We start from the raw sequence: 15,622 nt of genomic DNA on the forward strand, positions 1-15,622 counted from the left end.
TCTTAATTTTCAAATGAAAGTAAGTGGTAAATGCAAACAGCCCGATTATCATTTTTATCTTTGAACAATTTTTAAAACGAAAGTTAAGAATGTTAATTATGAAACATTGTATTGTATATACCAGAACCCAGCTGTGTACAGTCATGGACACTTCTGGGTTGTGACGATTATATTGAAAGTTAATGAGATTATTACAACCCAGAAGTGTCCGTGATTGTACACTCCCTCCCCCCCCCTCTCTCTCTCTCTCTCTCTCTCTCTCTCTCAACCTCTTTCTCCTTTTACCATCATTTCTTCTTCTCCTTCTTTCTTTCTTTCATTTTCTCTCCTCTCTTCTCCCTCTCTCTCTCAATTCCCATTCTCTTCTCTCTTCTTTCGAAAGAAAGAAGGAAAGAGAGAGAGAGAGAGAGAGAGAGAGAGAGAGAGAGAGAGAGAGAGAGAGAAAGGAAGAGAGAAGAAAAGACCCTTCCTTTCACCGTTTCTCTTTCTTCCTCTCCCTTCCTTTCTTCTTTCTTTCCTTTCTTTTCCTTAGGAGAGAGAGAAAGAAAGATAAGAGAGAGAGAGAGAAAGAAAGAGAAGAGAGAGAGAGACTTTCTCTTCCCTCTTTCTTTCTTTCCAGAGGGAAGGAAAGAAAGGAGAAAGAGAGAGAGAGAAAGAGGAGAGAAGAGAGAGAAAGAAGGGAAAGAAATATCTCTCTCTCCCTCTAGAAGAGAAAGAAAAGAAAAGAGAGAGAGAGAGAGAGAGACCTTCTCTTTTTCTCTCTCTCTTTTTTCTTCTTTCCCCCTCCCCCTTCCTTCCTCTTCTCTGTTTTCTTCTTCAAAAAAAGAAGGGGAGAGAGAGAAAGAAGAAGGAGATTATACAATCTGTATATACCATTGCAGTCCCCGCCCCCCACCAAAAAAAAAATACTGCGTACGCTTTATGCTTGCCAGTCATTAAGTTTTTCGAATCACTTCATCTAATCAGTGGCGGCGATGCTGGTTGGCTTTAGGGTCCCTGTGCAGAACTGACGAAGCCCTATGAAAATAGTCTCATAACTTTCCTCTGCATTTTCTAGCGCGTAAGGTACCACAGAACTTAATGTAGCACCCAAAAAGAAATTAACGTTAATTTGTCACCGGAATAACACCTTTAATATGCAAAATAATGCTGTGATAATTATATGGTCATGTCTTACTTACAGGGTACTGAATATTGTGTAACTATTAATGTATAACGATGTATTACTCTAATAACAACCTTTGATTTTGCAAAATATTAGATGTGTAATAACTATTGCGACAGTCGACATACAAATAGGAAGCTCTTGATTAATGAAATATTTCTTCGGTTACAATGCCAATGATGTGTCATGTTAATTTTGATTATTTGTTTAAGTTTTAATATATTGATTTTACCTCTCCGATAGCATAGTGGTAACTTTGTCACTTTGTAACGAAAGGATCCCGGGTCAGATACCTAGTGGAGACATATATTGTTTCGGATTGCACTTTAAACTGTAGTCCCAGTCCTGATTAGCCTATCTGTGCATAAAGTTGACTAAAACAAACTTAACGATGCTGTTGTTACCGTAGTGATAAAAAAAATGAAGTTAACAAACTAATTCTATCTAACAGTTTTCAGAACTTCCGTTGCTCAAGTTCAAACAGTGCATATTAACGATCATAACATTTGAAACAAAAAAAAAGTATATTTTTATATTAGTTAATATATCCATCCGCAGTAGACGAAAACATAATAATTAACCGAAAAAATAATAAAAAAATGCACATATTTAAAGTTACAAGACGTATCAAGTTGTCGCAATAACAGAACCTTATGTGATTTGCAGTTATCTTTTGGCTTACGTCCATTCGCACAGATAACCTTTCTCCCCACTTAAAAAAAAGGAACCAATCACGAAACAGTGCATTAAAATATTCAGCACTTTGATCTGGCTTTTGAACTGACCGGAAACTCGACGAAGACTTCGAAATATACACAAGTGTGTGTATTGTCACGTGATTTCTCTTGATCCCCATAAATCAATCAGGAAGAGGTTGTTGTATTATCTTTTTCTGGCAAGTGCATCGTTTTCTAATCCTCTATTTTTCCCCCCATTCCTTGCAAAGATGATAACAGGCCAGTCTGATCCGGCCAGCGAGCCTATTTTATTTTATTGTTCCCGGTTCGGAGGCTATTGCTAATCAACCAGTACGCGAGGGGAACGTAATCGTGACGTTATCTTGAGCTGCGCACAATAGATGCGCGGTAGAAAATGTTGATAAGAAGACCAAGGGAGACTCATAAGTTAGCAAAGTTCATGAACTTTACTCAGATTGTTACATTTGCACGTGGGATTCAAGACAGATTGAACAAGGAAAGTTCAAGGAACATTGAATTAATAGATTCAAGATTCGTTTTCGCTTCAAAAGTTTAAGCTTCTAAAAGTATAACCAGAATCACTGAACTAACACTAAAATCCCAGTTTCATTTCGAAGAACCAAAAAATGTTGTGCAAGTAGATGTTCACTCTTAACACTTTTAAGTAATTGTGACCAAACTGGACTGATTTGTTTAGAGTTACGAAACAATTTTAGAAGCCTCCACGATCGCGTATTGATAACTCCGTCGCTCTGTAGTCAAGGGGTCGCGGGTTCGATACCTGGTGGAGGTACATAGTGGTTCGGATCTTACTTTAAACTGTAGGTCCAATACCGATTGTCCTAAATGTGCATACAGTTGACTTAAAAAATAAAAAAATTGAAACAAAAATAATTTAGTAAAATTACAGAGTTTAGTATTTTTTTGCTTTTCTTGTTTTAATTACCACAATAATAATAATAATAATAATAATAATAATGTGCCTTGTCTTCTCCAAGTAGAGAGCAGATACCCTATTAAAGTGCCCTATTCAGGGCTCTGACTGAGAGCACCAATAGGGTGGTGGAATGTTATTAGTGTAGCACCTTGAGTAAAATACCTCAACTCTCACAAAAAAATACCTACGTAGGCAAGGTTTAGAAGGGTCTCACTTGTTGCACAAGACTCTAGCAACCCTCAGTGTTCTGACGTCTTCGCGGAACGCTTTCATTAGGCTAAATGCCTTCGCTGCTAGATTTAGTTCATTTAGCATAGCATAAATAATACATTTGCCGTGTATTTATGTTAAAAGGACTAAACCTAAAAAAGAAACTAAGTAACCAAGGGCGGGCGCAGGATTTTTCTCAGGGAGGACAGGGTAATAGAACCCTTTATTATTACACACATCAAAGAAAGTTTGGAAACACCAATGAAACAGTGAAATATGGAACGGTGCCTGGCATGTGACTCATTTTAGATGTTAGTTGAGACGTTACCAGCAGAGTAGACAGAAATGGCAGCACCATCGTGCGGCGTGGGTGGGAATAGTGCAACTCACAACCACTCCGAGCTGTCTGTACGGTAAGACGCATTGTGTTTCCGTGTGTTGCAGTGAGAGAAACGCACCTGCCTGAGTAGAAAAATGCTTCCGGTGACGATATCAGAATACAACCGTGTTCGAATTGTCATCTTAGTGGAGGAAGGTTATTCTTATCGTCAAGTTGCCCAACGAGTGGGTGTGAGTGTATCTGCCGTGTCCAAAACATGGAAACGGTATGTGGAGACTGGAGGCGTCGTCCTCGCAGTGGTCATCCCCGTTCGTCCATCCTAGCACAGGACCCTTATGTCCGAATTCTTGTCCGGAGAAACCTTGAACGCACTGCTGCAGACCTTAGAAATGACATGTTCGGAGCTACAGGTGTACACGTGACCCCACAAACCATTCTGCAATTGGCTCCATAATGCAAAGTTGCATGCACGACGTCCCTGGAGAGCGCCCCCGTTAACCAGGACATACAGTAGTATGCGATATCGGTGGGCTCAACAACACCACGACTGGGACATTCAGCGACGGTCCAGTGTTCTCTTTACTGATGAATGCCGCCTGTGTTTGCGACCTGATAATGGTCGAATACGTGTGTGGCGAGAGTCAGGCAGCATTGCTCGAGCTCGGTATGTGGTGAAGCGACATCAACAGGGAGGTGGCTCGGTCATGTTTTGGGGGTGGTATCACGATGGGACGTCGCACGCCACTGGTTGCTTTCCAAGGGTCTATGAATGCTGTCACATATCGGGACTGTATTTTGAAACGTTTTGTTGTGCCTTTTCGTGTTGCAGCATGACAATGCTCGTTGTCACAGGGCGCGGATTGTAGGAGCGTTCATCGACAATGCAGGTATCACTCGAATGGACTGGCCCCCATTTTCCCCAGACATGAACCCCATCGAACATATATGGGACAAGCTGAAAAGGTCTGTCCGGAAGCGTGTACCACCTCCCTCAACACTGAACGACCTCCGACGAGCGGCAGAAGACGAGTGGGATAGGATGGACCAAGAGTTCATTGACAGCTTCATCAATGGTATGCCACGACGTGTGAATGACTTGAGACGTGTACGAGAAGGCGTTACTCACTACTGAGATGGACCATGTGCTGTCTCTTTTTGTTCGCCATAATGGCATACTTTGTTTTTCGTCTGTCACTTGACTGGGAATGTCATGTCGTTTCACTGTACTGTGGTCAAAGGTTTCCACAAATACACTATTCGTTTTCATGACGCCTATACCTCGTTTTCTTTCTCTAATACCCGGTACTGTGGGTGTTCCCAAACTTTTTTTTTTTTTTTTTTTTAGATTGTAACAGCTTTTCTAAAGTAAGGGGGAATCAAACTTTAAAGTTCGGCGGGGGAGAGGGCCATATTTAGTACTTTGGTATAAAATACGTATGATGATCATTATTTAGGCTGTCATTATTCTATACCATTAGGAAGTTGCATGTTATCAAGTGAATTTTACTCTGAATTATTCCCTAAGCGGGATAGTGGTGGGTGACATAACCATCCACCTTTGTTCCTTCACTCTTAAAACAAACATCTGATACATTAAAACGTAGTGAAGTAAAATATAGCACTGACTACTACACAAAAAGTCCACGGGTAAATATTCGTTATTTTACGTCGCTTTTCTGCCACGTTAGGATAATGAGGATGAGTGATGATTAGACACAGCATTAGCTACGGGGGAAGGCAAGGGGATGCCAAAACCCCAGAGGCAAAGTCCGTGCTGAAGGAGTAAAAAGAGGAAAATTTGGAAGGAGTCAAGTTTGCAGCTCCTTATGACAATATTAACTAGTATGACAGTTTCGGAATAAATACCCTAAAAATATTCTGTTTCCCTAATGGCTGCTTTGGGCGGGGAGAATTTTAACGTTGTCACTTCTTGCCCAAGCGGTGGGCGTAATTGGTTGTTCGACCGCTAGTTCCTTCGTAGGTAAACGCGTCAACAGAGGGTCTCTGCCATAAAGGCGGTCCCCGCGCCGGTTCCTGGTCCGGCGGTACTGTAGTGTTTGTATGCTACTATACGACGGTTGTTTGAAAATTTTAGTAAATTTTCAGGAGATGATGCCGCAGTTCATAAGGTGAATAGATCACTTTCCCAAACGCCCAAAAAGTGTTTCTTCAACAGGGTACAAAGCCTTAACTTCGCCATGATAAACAAGACGTCATAAATAAATAAATAAAACGCCTCGCGTCGTCCCACAAATTGAACGTCGCAATAGCAAAATTACACGGATTTTGCTTCCAATTTATTCCCCATCCAGCCTATTCACAAGACTTGGCTCGTGTGATTTCTTCCTGCAGGTGCATCATTTTACTAAATATACTACATAGTAACGCATTGTAAATAACCAGATACAACAGAAAAATAAATAATGTAACTTGTCGCATGAAGTGATATTTGCACTTGAGATACAATCCAGAAAATTTCGACTTTGCAATACTCTAATCATAGGAGGAGAATTTGTTGCTGAAGGCACCAAATTCTATTTTCACTGGCGTAGGCAAGATTTGGGTAAGGTGTAGACATTTTTAGAAAATCATTTTTTTTTTAATGAAAGCAGAAAATAACTCGGGAAGCGGCAAAATGATAAATGCAAACTCCTCTTCAAATGAGCCCCTATTACATTTTTCTTTAACAATTTTTAAAATGAAGGTAAAAAATTATATTTAGGAATATATACTGTATCCTGTCCCCTCTCAGAATGCAACTATGTAATATCTAGCTTTACAATTCCGGCCCCTCCGAAAAAATATCCTGCGTACGCCACTGGTGTGCCCAGTTATCATTAAGTTGTGGGCTTTTTAACATTTATTCACCGTCCAAAAACACTGTTTACCTATACATAATTTATTTTCTGACATTTCAAATTATGTAATCAAGCAGTGTGCTGGCTTTCTGCATGTCGAAAGTTTACATTTTTAGATAAAACTGTCGACCACTTGACAGGCTATTGCATTCAAATTAAAATCAGTTACTATGTATTTATCAAAATTATTTGGGGAGGATTATGATGAACGAATCTGGGGGGATTGCGTCTGGGGGTCTTGGGGGGGATGGGCACCGCTGCTGGTGTAGCGGCCGTAGGCTGGGAGCGCACAAACAAAAGGCTGCGTCCGCTTGTGGTTAAAAATGTATACCACGAGCGCACAAACAAAAGGTTGCGTGCGCTTGTGGTTACAAATGTATACCACGAGCGCACAAACAAAAGGCTGCGTCCGCTTGTGGTTAAAAATGTATACCACGAGCGCACAAACAAAAGGCTGCGTCCGCTTGTGGTTAAAAATGTATACCACGAGCGCACAAACAAAAGGCTGCGTCCGCTTGTGGTTAAAAATGTATACCACGAGCGCACAAACAAAAGGCTGCGTCCGCTTGTGGTTACAAATGTATACCACGAGCGCACAAACAAAAGGCTGCGTCCGCTTGTGGTTAAAAATATATACCACGAGCGCACAAACAAAAGGCTGCGTCCGCTTGTGGTTAAAAATGTATACCACGAGCGCACAAACAAAAGGCTGCGTCCGCTTGTGGTTAAAATGTATACCACGAGCGCACAAACAAAAGGTTGCGTCCGCTTGTGGTTAAAAATGTATACCACGAGCGCACAAACAAAAGGCTGCGTCCGCTTGTGGTTAAAAATGTATACCACGAGCGCACAAACAAAAGGCTGCGTGCGCTTGTGGTTACAAATGTATACCACGAGCGCACAAACAAAAGGCTGCGTCCGCTTGTGGTTATAAATGTATACCACGAGCGCACAAACAAAAGGCTGCGTGCGCTTGTGGTTACAAATGTATACAACGAGCGCACAAAATCCACGGCCATGTTGCCACGTTGTGTTAACTGTTTTTGCCTTTCAAGGCTGCGTCCTTATAAGTTGACATATTATGTATCATATATTATGTGAATGGGCGAATGGCTATGTTCATAACATAAGACGGGCAATGTATCGTTGCAGAAGGAGGGAGACACCAGCAGACCCCAGAGACATAGTCGAATCTAACCTAACCTAACCTATCAGAGTTGATCACTAATGAGGAAGATATAATTGGTACTACATATGTGTAATACTTCTTGATATTTGACTTTTTATGCAATTAAATGATCCTCTACACAGGCCAGCCATTACACAATCATAGATGGCAACGCAGCATTGTGCGCTTGTGGCACCTTTCGTATACCACGAGCGCACACTTTCACATTTTTGTGCGCTAGTGGACTGCGCCCGCTGTAGGCTGTTACTGCAACCGTGAACAGTGTATGCATATTATCGGAGTCCTAACCCAGCTTAACGTGGATTACATCCTCCACCCCAAAGACAAAAAAAATATTACACTGTAGACCTATCTAATCTGTCGACATTCACACGAAGGCTATAGAAATAACTTCTATGTCCCCATTGTTCCATCTCCTTTGTTTTATCACCTCACTTTGTGTTCTTACTGTTTTTTCTGACACAATTTGTGTCAAGAACTGTTGCAAGCTATTTACAATACAACTTTTGTTCCTAATACTTTTTATTATTATTATTGGACGCAATAAAGGATTGTTGCTCTGCGACAATCCAAATGGAACTTCCTTGGTCCTCATGGAATTTTTATCAGTATCTACAAACAAGCAACACAACAAAGGAACCTTTGTTTGTCAAACAGTTGGGGCAACCACGTGTTTAGCTAGTATTTATTTTCTGGGAAGGAGAGGGGGGGAGCTTCATTGGAAAATTGTCAGAACAAAATTCTACTGAAATAGCATTTTAGAGCAAAACTTTTGCCATCGAATACCTTAATCTCGCATAGCAGAAAATTTATAATATTTTCGACGGTCCTTACGGAATAACAATGAAGAATTTACAGAGAGGGTCAAGAGGGTCAGTGTCCCCCTCTCCCGAAAGACTTACCAAGTCTAAAATGAAATAAGCAAAATACTCATTTTTTTACTGTTGTATAATATGAATTTATTTTTTTCTGCAGAATTTACTTAAAGGTAAGGAGTACACTGTGCTGACAGTGCTTGCGTAAATTCATGCGTACCGCCCACTAATAATAATACACACATACAATAATAATAAACACAACAACAACAATCAGTGACTTTTTTTGAGATGACTCTATAATTGTTTTATTTTTATTCAATGAATAGACCAGTTAAAATTGTTTTTGACATCAATATCTTTGGTAGGGCAGCTATTTTCGTACAAATTTAGTGATCTTCAGTAGAAATAAGCTAGGTAATGAATACGTGCTGTTATATCTCTATTCCCGTATCATCTCTTTATCTGTCCATGAAACAACAACAATAATTATTATTACTATTGACACTTGACTCGAACCTCTCCCGAAATAGGATTAGATACGTGCCTGCAGAATACCTGACAAATATGTGTTGAAATTTGCGAGAAACACTAAATATCTTGTAAAGTAATTTATGTGCATCACTTTGTGACTAAATGTGGATGCAAATGTGTTTAAGCTTGTTATTTTATCCATTTATAAGCAACTTTTCACAGGGAATGACGTCTTTCGTTGTTATTGCGATTGTAAAATAAATATGTTGGGCATGTGCCATGTAGGACACAAGATATGTACATTTGAGTGTCGTTTCAATTAAATTTCCATGCATAGTATCATTGTGGAATTCAGCACTTCAAAATCTATAAATAACGGCAATTTTTTGTTTAAAACAGTCATTGCACAACAATACAATTTGGCAAATTTTCGGAGAGGCAAGCCCTGTGAACCCCTGTCTGGCTACGCAACAAAGAAATTAGACTTCTTATTTTATAATGTCCAATGTCAACGATAGATTTCAATGCAATATGGCACGTGCTACACTAACGGTGAAATCCGTCACTTGTTACAACGAACTAACGTTATTATTTACACAGCTATTTTACACTAATATTATCTGTATTACCGTAATGTAAAGAAATATTATTAAGGCAATGCTACTGTAAATATAAACTCGAGAAATGTTATACAAAACCAGTGTTCTGTAACCAAACGAAAATGTTTGAATGAACTCGAGATATTGAAGAATATCAGAGATCTTATTTTTCCCGCCAGAGGCGCTAGTGTTCTAACCGCAATAAATGGTACGATAATTAAATTAGTGAACAATTCATCCCACGGATAATAAGGATATGAAGTTGTTTTACTCATAAGTTATCATGACTATAGTATTTTCTCCAACTTTTATTTAGCTCTCCATGGAGGAGTGAGTTCTCACAGCGCGCTGCAACGACAGAGGTCCCGGGTTCGTGTCACGGCCCCGGCATGGGTGTTCTTTGTGAGCGTTCCTTCATCATCTTCATCGTCGCGATTAGCCAAAAGTGGCAGAAAAGTGACGATGAATACCAAGAATCAAATTAAATCTTTAGGCTTACGCTGTAAATTCTAATCTTATATTCTTAATTGAATATTTTACAATGTTGCAACCTCTAAGTTAACCAAGACGACAATAGTGCATGAAGGGCAAACACAGTTATGCATTAACCAGGAACCCTTGTCTTCGCAGTGAGTTACTTTAACCACTCCACTGTACAGAGAACAGCGCTAACCTCAGTTGATATTTGCAATTCTTAGTACATATCAAGATACGTATGTATTTTAAGATAAGCATCATATGTTTATCATAAGCTATTATAATTTAATGATTGCTTACGTTAGTGTTGAAGGTTTCAAAAGTCATGTTTTTCTTGATATGCACTTCACATATCACGATATAATTTTGCTCAATGCCTGTTTGTGCGTTCAGTGCGATATGAGATCACATGTCATGAGAATAGAGAGAACTACAGTGAAAAACTAATACATAATTATTAACGTTAATCTAGAAGTTTTGCAAAAAATAAAATCCAAACTGAACGTGTTAACGAACTTCCTTTGAATCGTTCACTTGTTCTGTTTTATTCATATCATATCATTGATCTGGCGTACTTGGTTGGAAAGAGTTGGTGTTTTAAGTCCACTTTATGCACAGTAAGGCTAATCGGGACTGAACCTACAGTTTAAAGTGGGATCCGAACCACTTGTGCCTCCACCGGGTATTGAACCCGGGACCCCTTGATTACAAGGCGACGACGCTACCACTGCGCCATCTGGGAGGCCCACTTGGTTGGAAAGAAGGGGGCGGTGGAGTAATAGTTGCCAACTACTGAAATTCAATAATCTCAATACTTGTATGCCTTTCGTTGCATAATATGAAAGTTATTTATATCAGCCGAATATGTCTGAATATAGATTCGGTCGGGTTTGATTAGATTTTTATTTTCTGTCACTTTTGGCTAATCGCGACGATGACGATGAGGGACGAAATTGATGAAGGGATGCTCGGAAAAATTGCCCATGCCAACCCGAGACTCGAACCCGGAACCCCTAGCGTCGTAGAGCTCTGTGCTAACCACTCCATCACGGAGATCGGCTCGCATTCGATTGGGAGAAATCACTTCTGTATTGAGAATGTCTGCATACATTAATGCATAATACTAATATTAGTACTGTTAGAACTGATAAGAATAATCATTCAGTAACAACATTTTTCTTACCTTATAAATTTTGTAGTTTTATATTTCTTTGGTAATACTTTTCTGCTTAGAATAGCTTATTCACAAATTGTACTAGTAATAAGCTAGATAATGAATTCTGACGCCATCTCTGTTCCTTTTATGTACTACGAGAATAGACCTGTTCTTTACAATAATAATAATAATTATTATTATTATTATAATTGAGGCATTTGGTTTAAGTGCAAGCAGATCTTCCTTTCTAGATAGGTGTACGGTCCCGGGTTCGATACCCGGTGGAGGCACAAGTGGTTCGGATTCCACTTTAAACTGTAGGTCCAGTCCCAATTAGCCTTACTGTGCATAAAATGGACTTAAAACACCAACTCAAACTCAAACTAGATAGGTGTACATGTCTGTTCGTGGCATTTAAGTTATTTAAATGAAAAGTTAATGTAAAATAACTTTACCACAGTTTAGCTTACCGGGAAAACAACAAAGAAGTCACTCATGATGCTGAGGAAAAACAAAACCCTACTCTTCCTATGCACGTGGCGCCACACCAGCTAAAACAAACTACAAAGTACAAAGACAAGATCGAAGAGGATTATGTTATCACTACGCACCAACCAGACCACGTTTTTTTTTTAAAAATGGACCAATCACCATACCTGTCACGCTTAAGCTACTCCTCCAAAGATGCACACGTCTAGACGCTGCTGCTGTCAAGACTGCTGATGGATGCCGAAATCACTTTCTTTCACCCCTTCTCGTAAACACTGCGAAAACAGTTCCTGTATTTGTAAACTGGGCTTGTTTCACACACTTGTAAATGCATCAACGGTTCATCTATCTTTGGAGCGTCCTTCAGTAAGCTTGAGGCCTTAAATATATCAGCTACTGTTGACATTTCGGCACAGGCTATTTTGTGATATCACGAGCTTGTCATGTGTACTCACCAGGAGGAAAGTACACTTGGGTTCCCCCTTTCCTCTGATCCCCTCCACCCCCCTCAACGGCTGACCCTGGGGGGTCATTCTTATATTTCTCTTACCACGGGTCACAGGAGGCCCGCCCGACTAGGATTTGCCATTCATCGACAATGGGTTTTCCAAAAGGTGTAAGTTATTCAAAAGCCAACAATGGTGAATACAACAGCTTCTTATCGATTTTGAAACAATAGCTTGTCTTTGCTCATTGTTGACTTTAAAAAAAATGTAGAAATGGAGGTTAAGTTTTTGCTGGAACTTCTCCAACATGATCACGATGTGAACTTTATAATATCTACAAAACGTCAATATGACGTCAGATTTTGCCTCGATTCCCCTCCCCCCTTTTCCCCTCTCCCTAACGTAGACGAAGCATGCCATGAAAATGCGGTTAGGCATTTTCGCTTGAGTGTTGTTGCCACAATAATCACTAAACAACTTTGATATCAGAACTTAGATACTGGAGTACAGTCATGGACAGAAGTGTGTTGTAATGATCACTGAAAATTAATGGGATTGTTACAATCCAGAAGTGTCCGTGACTGTACAAGTAATGCCGCATATTTCTTGATGATCTGGCGGTGAAACCAAAGGTACAGAGTTCCAACCTCGTGGATTTTTCTTTAATTTACAAAAAAATATAGTGATTTGATTTTGGAACCTCCTAAACTTAATCTAATTTAGTACCATAGTAGTGCGCATTGGGGGGCAAGGGGAGCGAGTTGCCCCTCCTAATATTTTAATTTAGAATTTAGTGTAGAGCGATTAAACAGTTAATAAACAATTATTACACACACCAAATAAAGGATTTTCAAGCCGATGAAAGTTCCAAGTTACGAAGGGGATATTATTTCTTATGTAATTGGATATGTCAAGTGTTTAAAAGTCTTGTACCAACTGAACGAATTCCAACATTATGGTACAGGATATTTTCCTATCACTGCAGAAGTTCATTCTATTGTTGGACCAACAATTATAGCGATTCAAATGCAATCTAATATCTGTAAATATACTGTGCATTCAATTCGCAAACGTGTGCGCGTGTGTAGATTTTTCCCTTTAAGAAGAGCCTGAATTGTATTCCATTTCCACATCAGAGGTGAAAATGTTGGAAAATTCAGGAAATTTACTTTTTCTGAAAAAGTCTGGGAAATTTACTGCGTTTCTGTAAGAATCAATATTTTTGTAGTAGTTTACTAAAAGTAGGTTCATGAGCAAGGCAAAAGGACAAGCAAGAAATATTACATTTGAGGTGGACAAAGTATACTTCAGTTTGGTGTACTGAATATTCTGGTAGTTACAGTAGAAAAAGCATATTAAATACAGGGTGGCCCAAACAAAGGTAACCGAACACGTAAGATAACTGTTACATTTCGGTTATTTGTGGGCCACCCTGTATTTAATATGCTTTTTCTACTGTAACTACCGAAATGTAACCGTTATCTTTTTTTGGGTCACCCTGTACTTTAGGAAATGGGGTCATGTTTTGAACTATTTTCATGCAGAAATCTACTATATTTAGTGGATATTGGTATTTTCCACTTTCTTGTTGCAAATTTTTTTTCGTAGTGTTTGGTTGATATTTTATATACACCGAAATGACACTGATTTTTTACAATCTTCCCTTTTTTTAAAAAAAATGCGGTCGTTAGAATTGTATTCAACAAATTTTGGGCTGATGATTGATGAGGACAGAGATGTTAAATGGAAGGGGGGATGATGTGTAATCAAAATTTTCTTCCTCCTTGGGAAATTCGACATGGAGACTTAAGCAAGAATTCAAATGAGAGGAAATCAGATGAACGTGCGCCAAAAGCATGGAAATTTCAGATGCTTTGAAACCTTAATAGTGAGTAGTATCTCCATTCTTATCTAAGGTAGTACTGAATGGGGGAGGGAAATCATTTATTGGGATTCCCAGTTACATCCCCAGGAAAAACATGGACAATGGTGATAAGAGTAAGCAGTGAATCATACTTAGGGAAATTTATAAGGGTAGAAATATATGTGGGAGCACCCAAGTAGGATTAAGGGTGGGGAGGTCACTTGATCACCCCGCTGGAATAAGTAAAAGTTACGTACTACAGTAAAACCTCGTTAATTCGGACCCCGATAAGCCGGACTTCGCTTAATCCGGAGAGGCAAAAGGAAAAAAAAGCAGTTTGCAAGGTTTTAAATGTGGCTAGAAGTCAACAATCGCATTGTATGTACAGTATTGCTTTGCATTTTACTGTACTGTATAGTGTATTTAGGCCTATCCCTTTAAATACACCATAATAAACGTGGTTTGTTGCTATAAACGGAGTTTTAATGCACTTTCTACTGTTCTGTTAAGTTATTTAAGTTAATCCGGACTTTCGTTAAACCGGTCAACTTATCCCCCTATTAGTCCGGATTAACGAGGTTTTACTGTATCTCCTTCCTCTTGTTTCTTTCATATATATTCTTTCTTAGTCATTCTCGGTTTTAGTATCTTTCTGTTCGACCTCGCTTCATCTCTACTTAATATTTTTTTATTTTCTCCTCCACTTTTCTTGCTTCATTTTCTTTTCTTCTCTTGTCTCTCTGTCTTTATTTTTCTGTCTCTCTCTTACTTATTTCTCTGACCATTTCTTCCTCTCATCGACCCCGTGGCGGAGTGGTTAGCACAGCGCGCTACAATGACAGAGGTTCAGGGTTCGAATCCTGCCCTGGCCTTGGATGTTCCTTGTGAGTATCCCTTCATAAATTTCATAGCATCATCACTCATCCTCACAGTCGTGATTAGCTAAAAGTGGCAGAAAAGCGACGTAAAATTCAATCAATCAATATTTCTTTTCTCTCCCTGCCTAGCTTTAATTCTCTTCTTTCTCTACCACTTTTTTTTTCAAGCAGCTTCTTTCTCTCTCTTTCTTAAAATATTTCCTTTTCATGATAACACGTAGATTTTGTTTTCCTGTAGTTTACGGTTATTACAAGCATAAGAAAACAGTTTTACGTTGTGACGTTTCAGGAGAACACACACTCCCTTCATCAGACATTTATTTTCATTTTGACTAAAGATACAGTTACAACAATGGTAATGTAACAGAAAACATCAAGAGACTTTGTGAAAACAATGATGACTTTGAATTACCTGATATTTGGGATTCATAATTTTAAATAAAAATAATGTGATCAATTTTTTTTAATCTGAAATAAAAAAAAAAACAGACTGCTTCTTTTCACAGTTAAGTTGCTATATTGCAACAATGTAACATTGACAACATCCATTATATAACGGATTCTTTTTGTTTAAAAAGTTGCTAACCATTGTTGTAACTGTTCTTTAGTCAAAATGAAAATAAATGTGTGATGAAGGGAGCGTGTGTTCTCCTGAAACGTCACAACGAAAAACTGTTTTCTTATGCTTGTAATAACCGTAAACTACAGGAAAATAATTCTACAATGCAAGCAATGCGTACATACAAGAAAAACGTAGATTTTTACCACCTCTTCCTCGCTTTGGGAATTTTATCGAAACTCTTAAGGAGTAGTCAGCGTATTATATGCTAGATTCTTCTTTGTAGCTGATCAGTGGCAATTCATTCATTTTGCGTTTTTTTTAACCACTGTATAAAATCAGAGAAATCCTTGAATTCCGGGATTCTTCATGAATTTTTGGCTCCGGGAATTATGCGTGCATTCTGCTTGAATTCTTCTGAGTAGACGTGAAAAATTGCAACTTTTATTAATCCAAATATCATTGAAT

General features: G+C 38.9%; 1 protein-coding gene across 1 annotated transcript in view; it reads right to left on the reverse strand.

Moving 5' to 3' along the window:
• Positions 1-11,754, reverse strand: part of LOC145996045 (uncharacterized) — a 37,350-nt gene extending 25,596 nt beyond the window's left edge. The window contains exon 1 of the mRNA XM_083132256.1: positions 11,575-11,754. The gene's annotated coding sequence lies outside the window, so the exon portion shown is untranslated. The remainder of the gene's footprint in view (positions 1-11,574) is intronic.
• Between the last annotated feature and the right edge of the window lie 3,868 nt (positions 11,755-15,622).

The sequence above is a fragment of the Lepisma saccharinum genome, chromosome 12 (assembly GCF_977018435.1).
Source record: "Lepisma saccharinum chromosome 12, izLepSacc3.1, whole genome shotgun sequence".
Classification (NCBI taxonomy): domain Eukaryota; kingdom Metazoa; phylum Arthropoda; class Insecta; order Zygentoma; family Lepismatidae; genus Lepisma; species Lepisma saccharinum.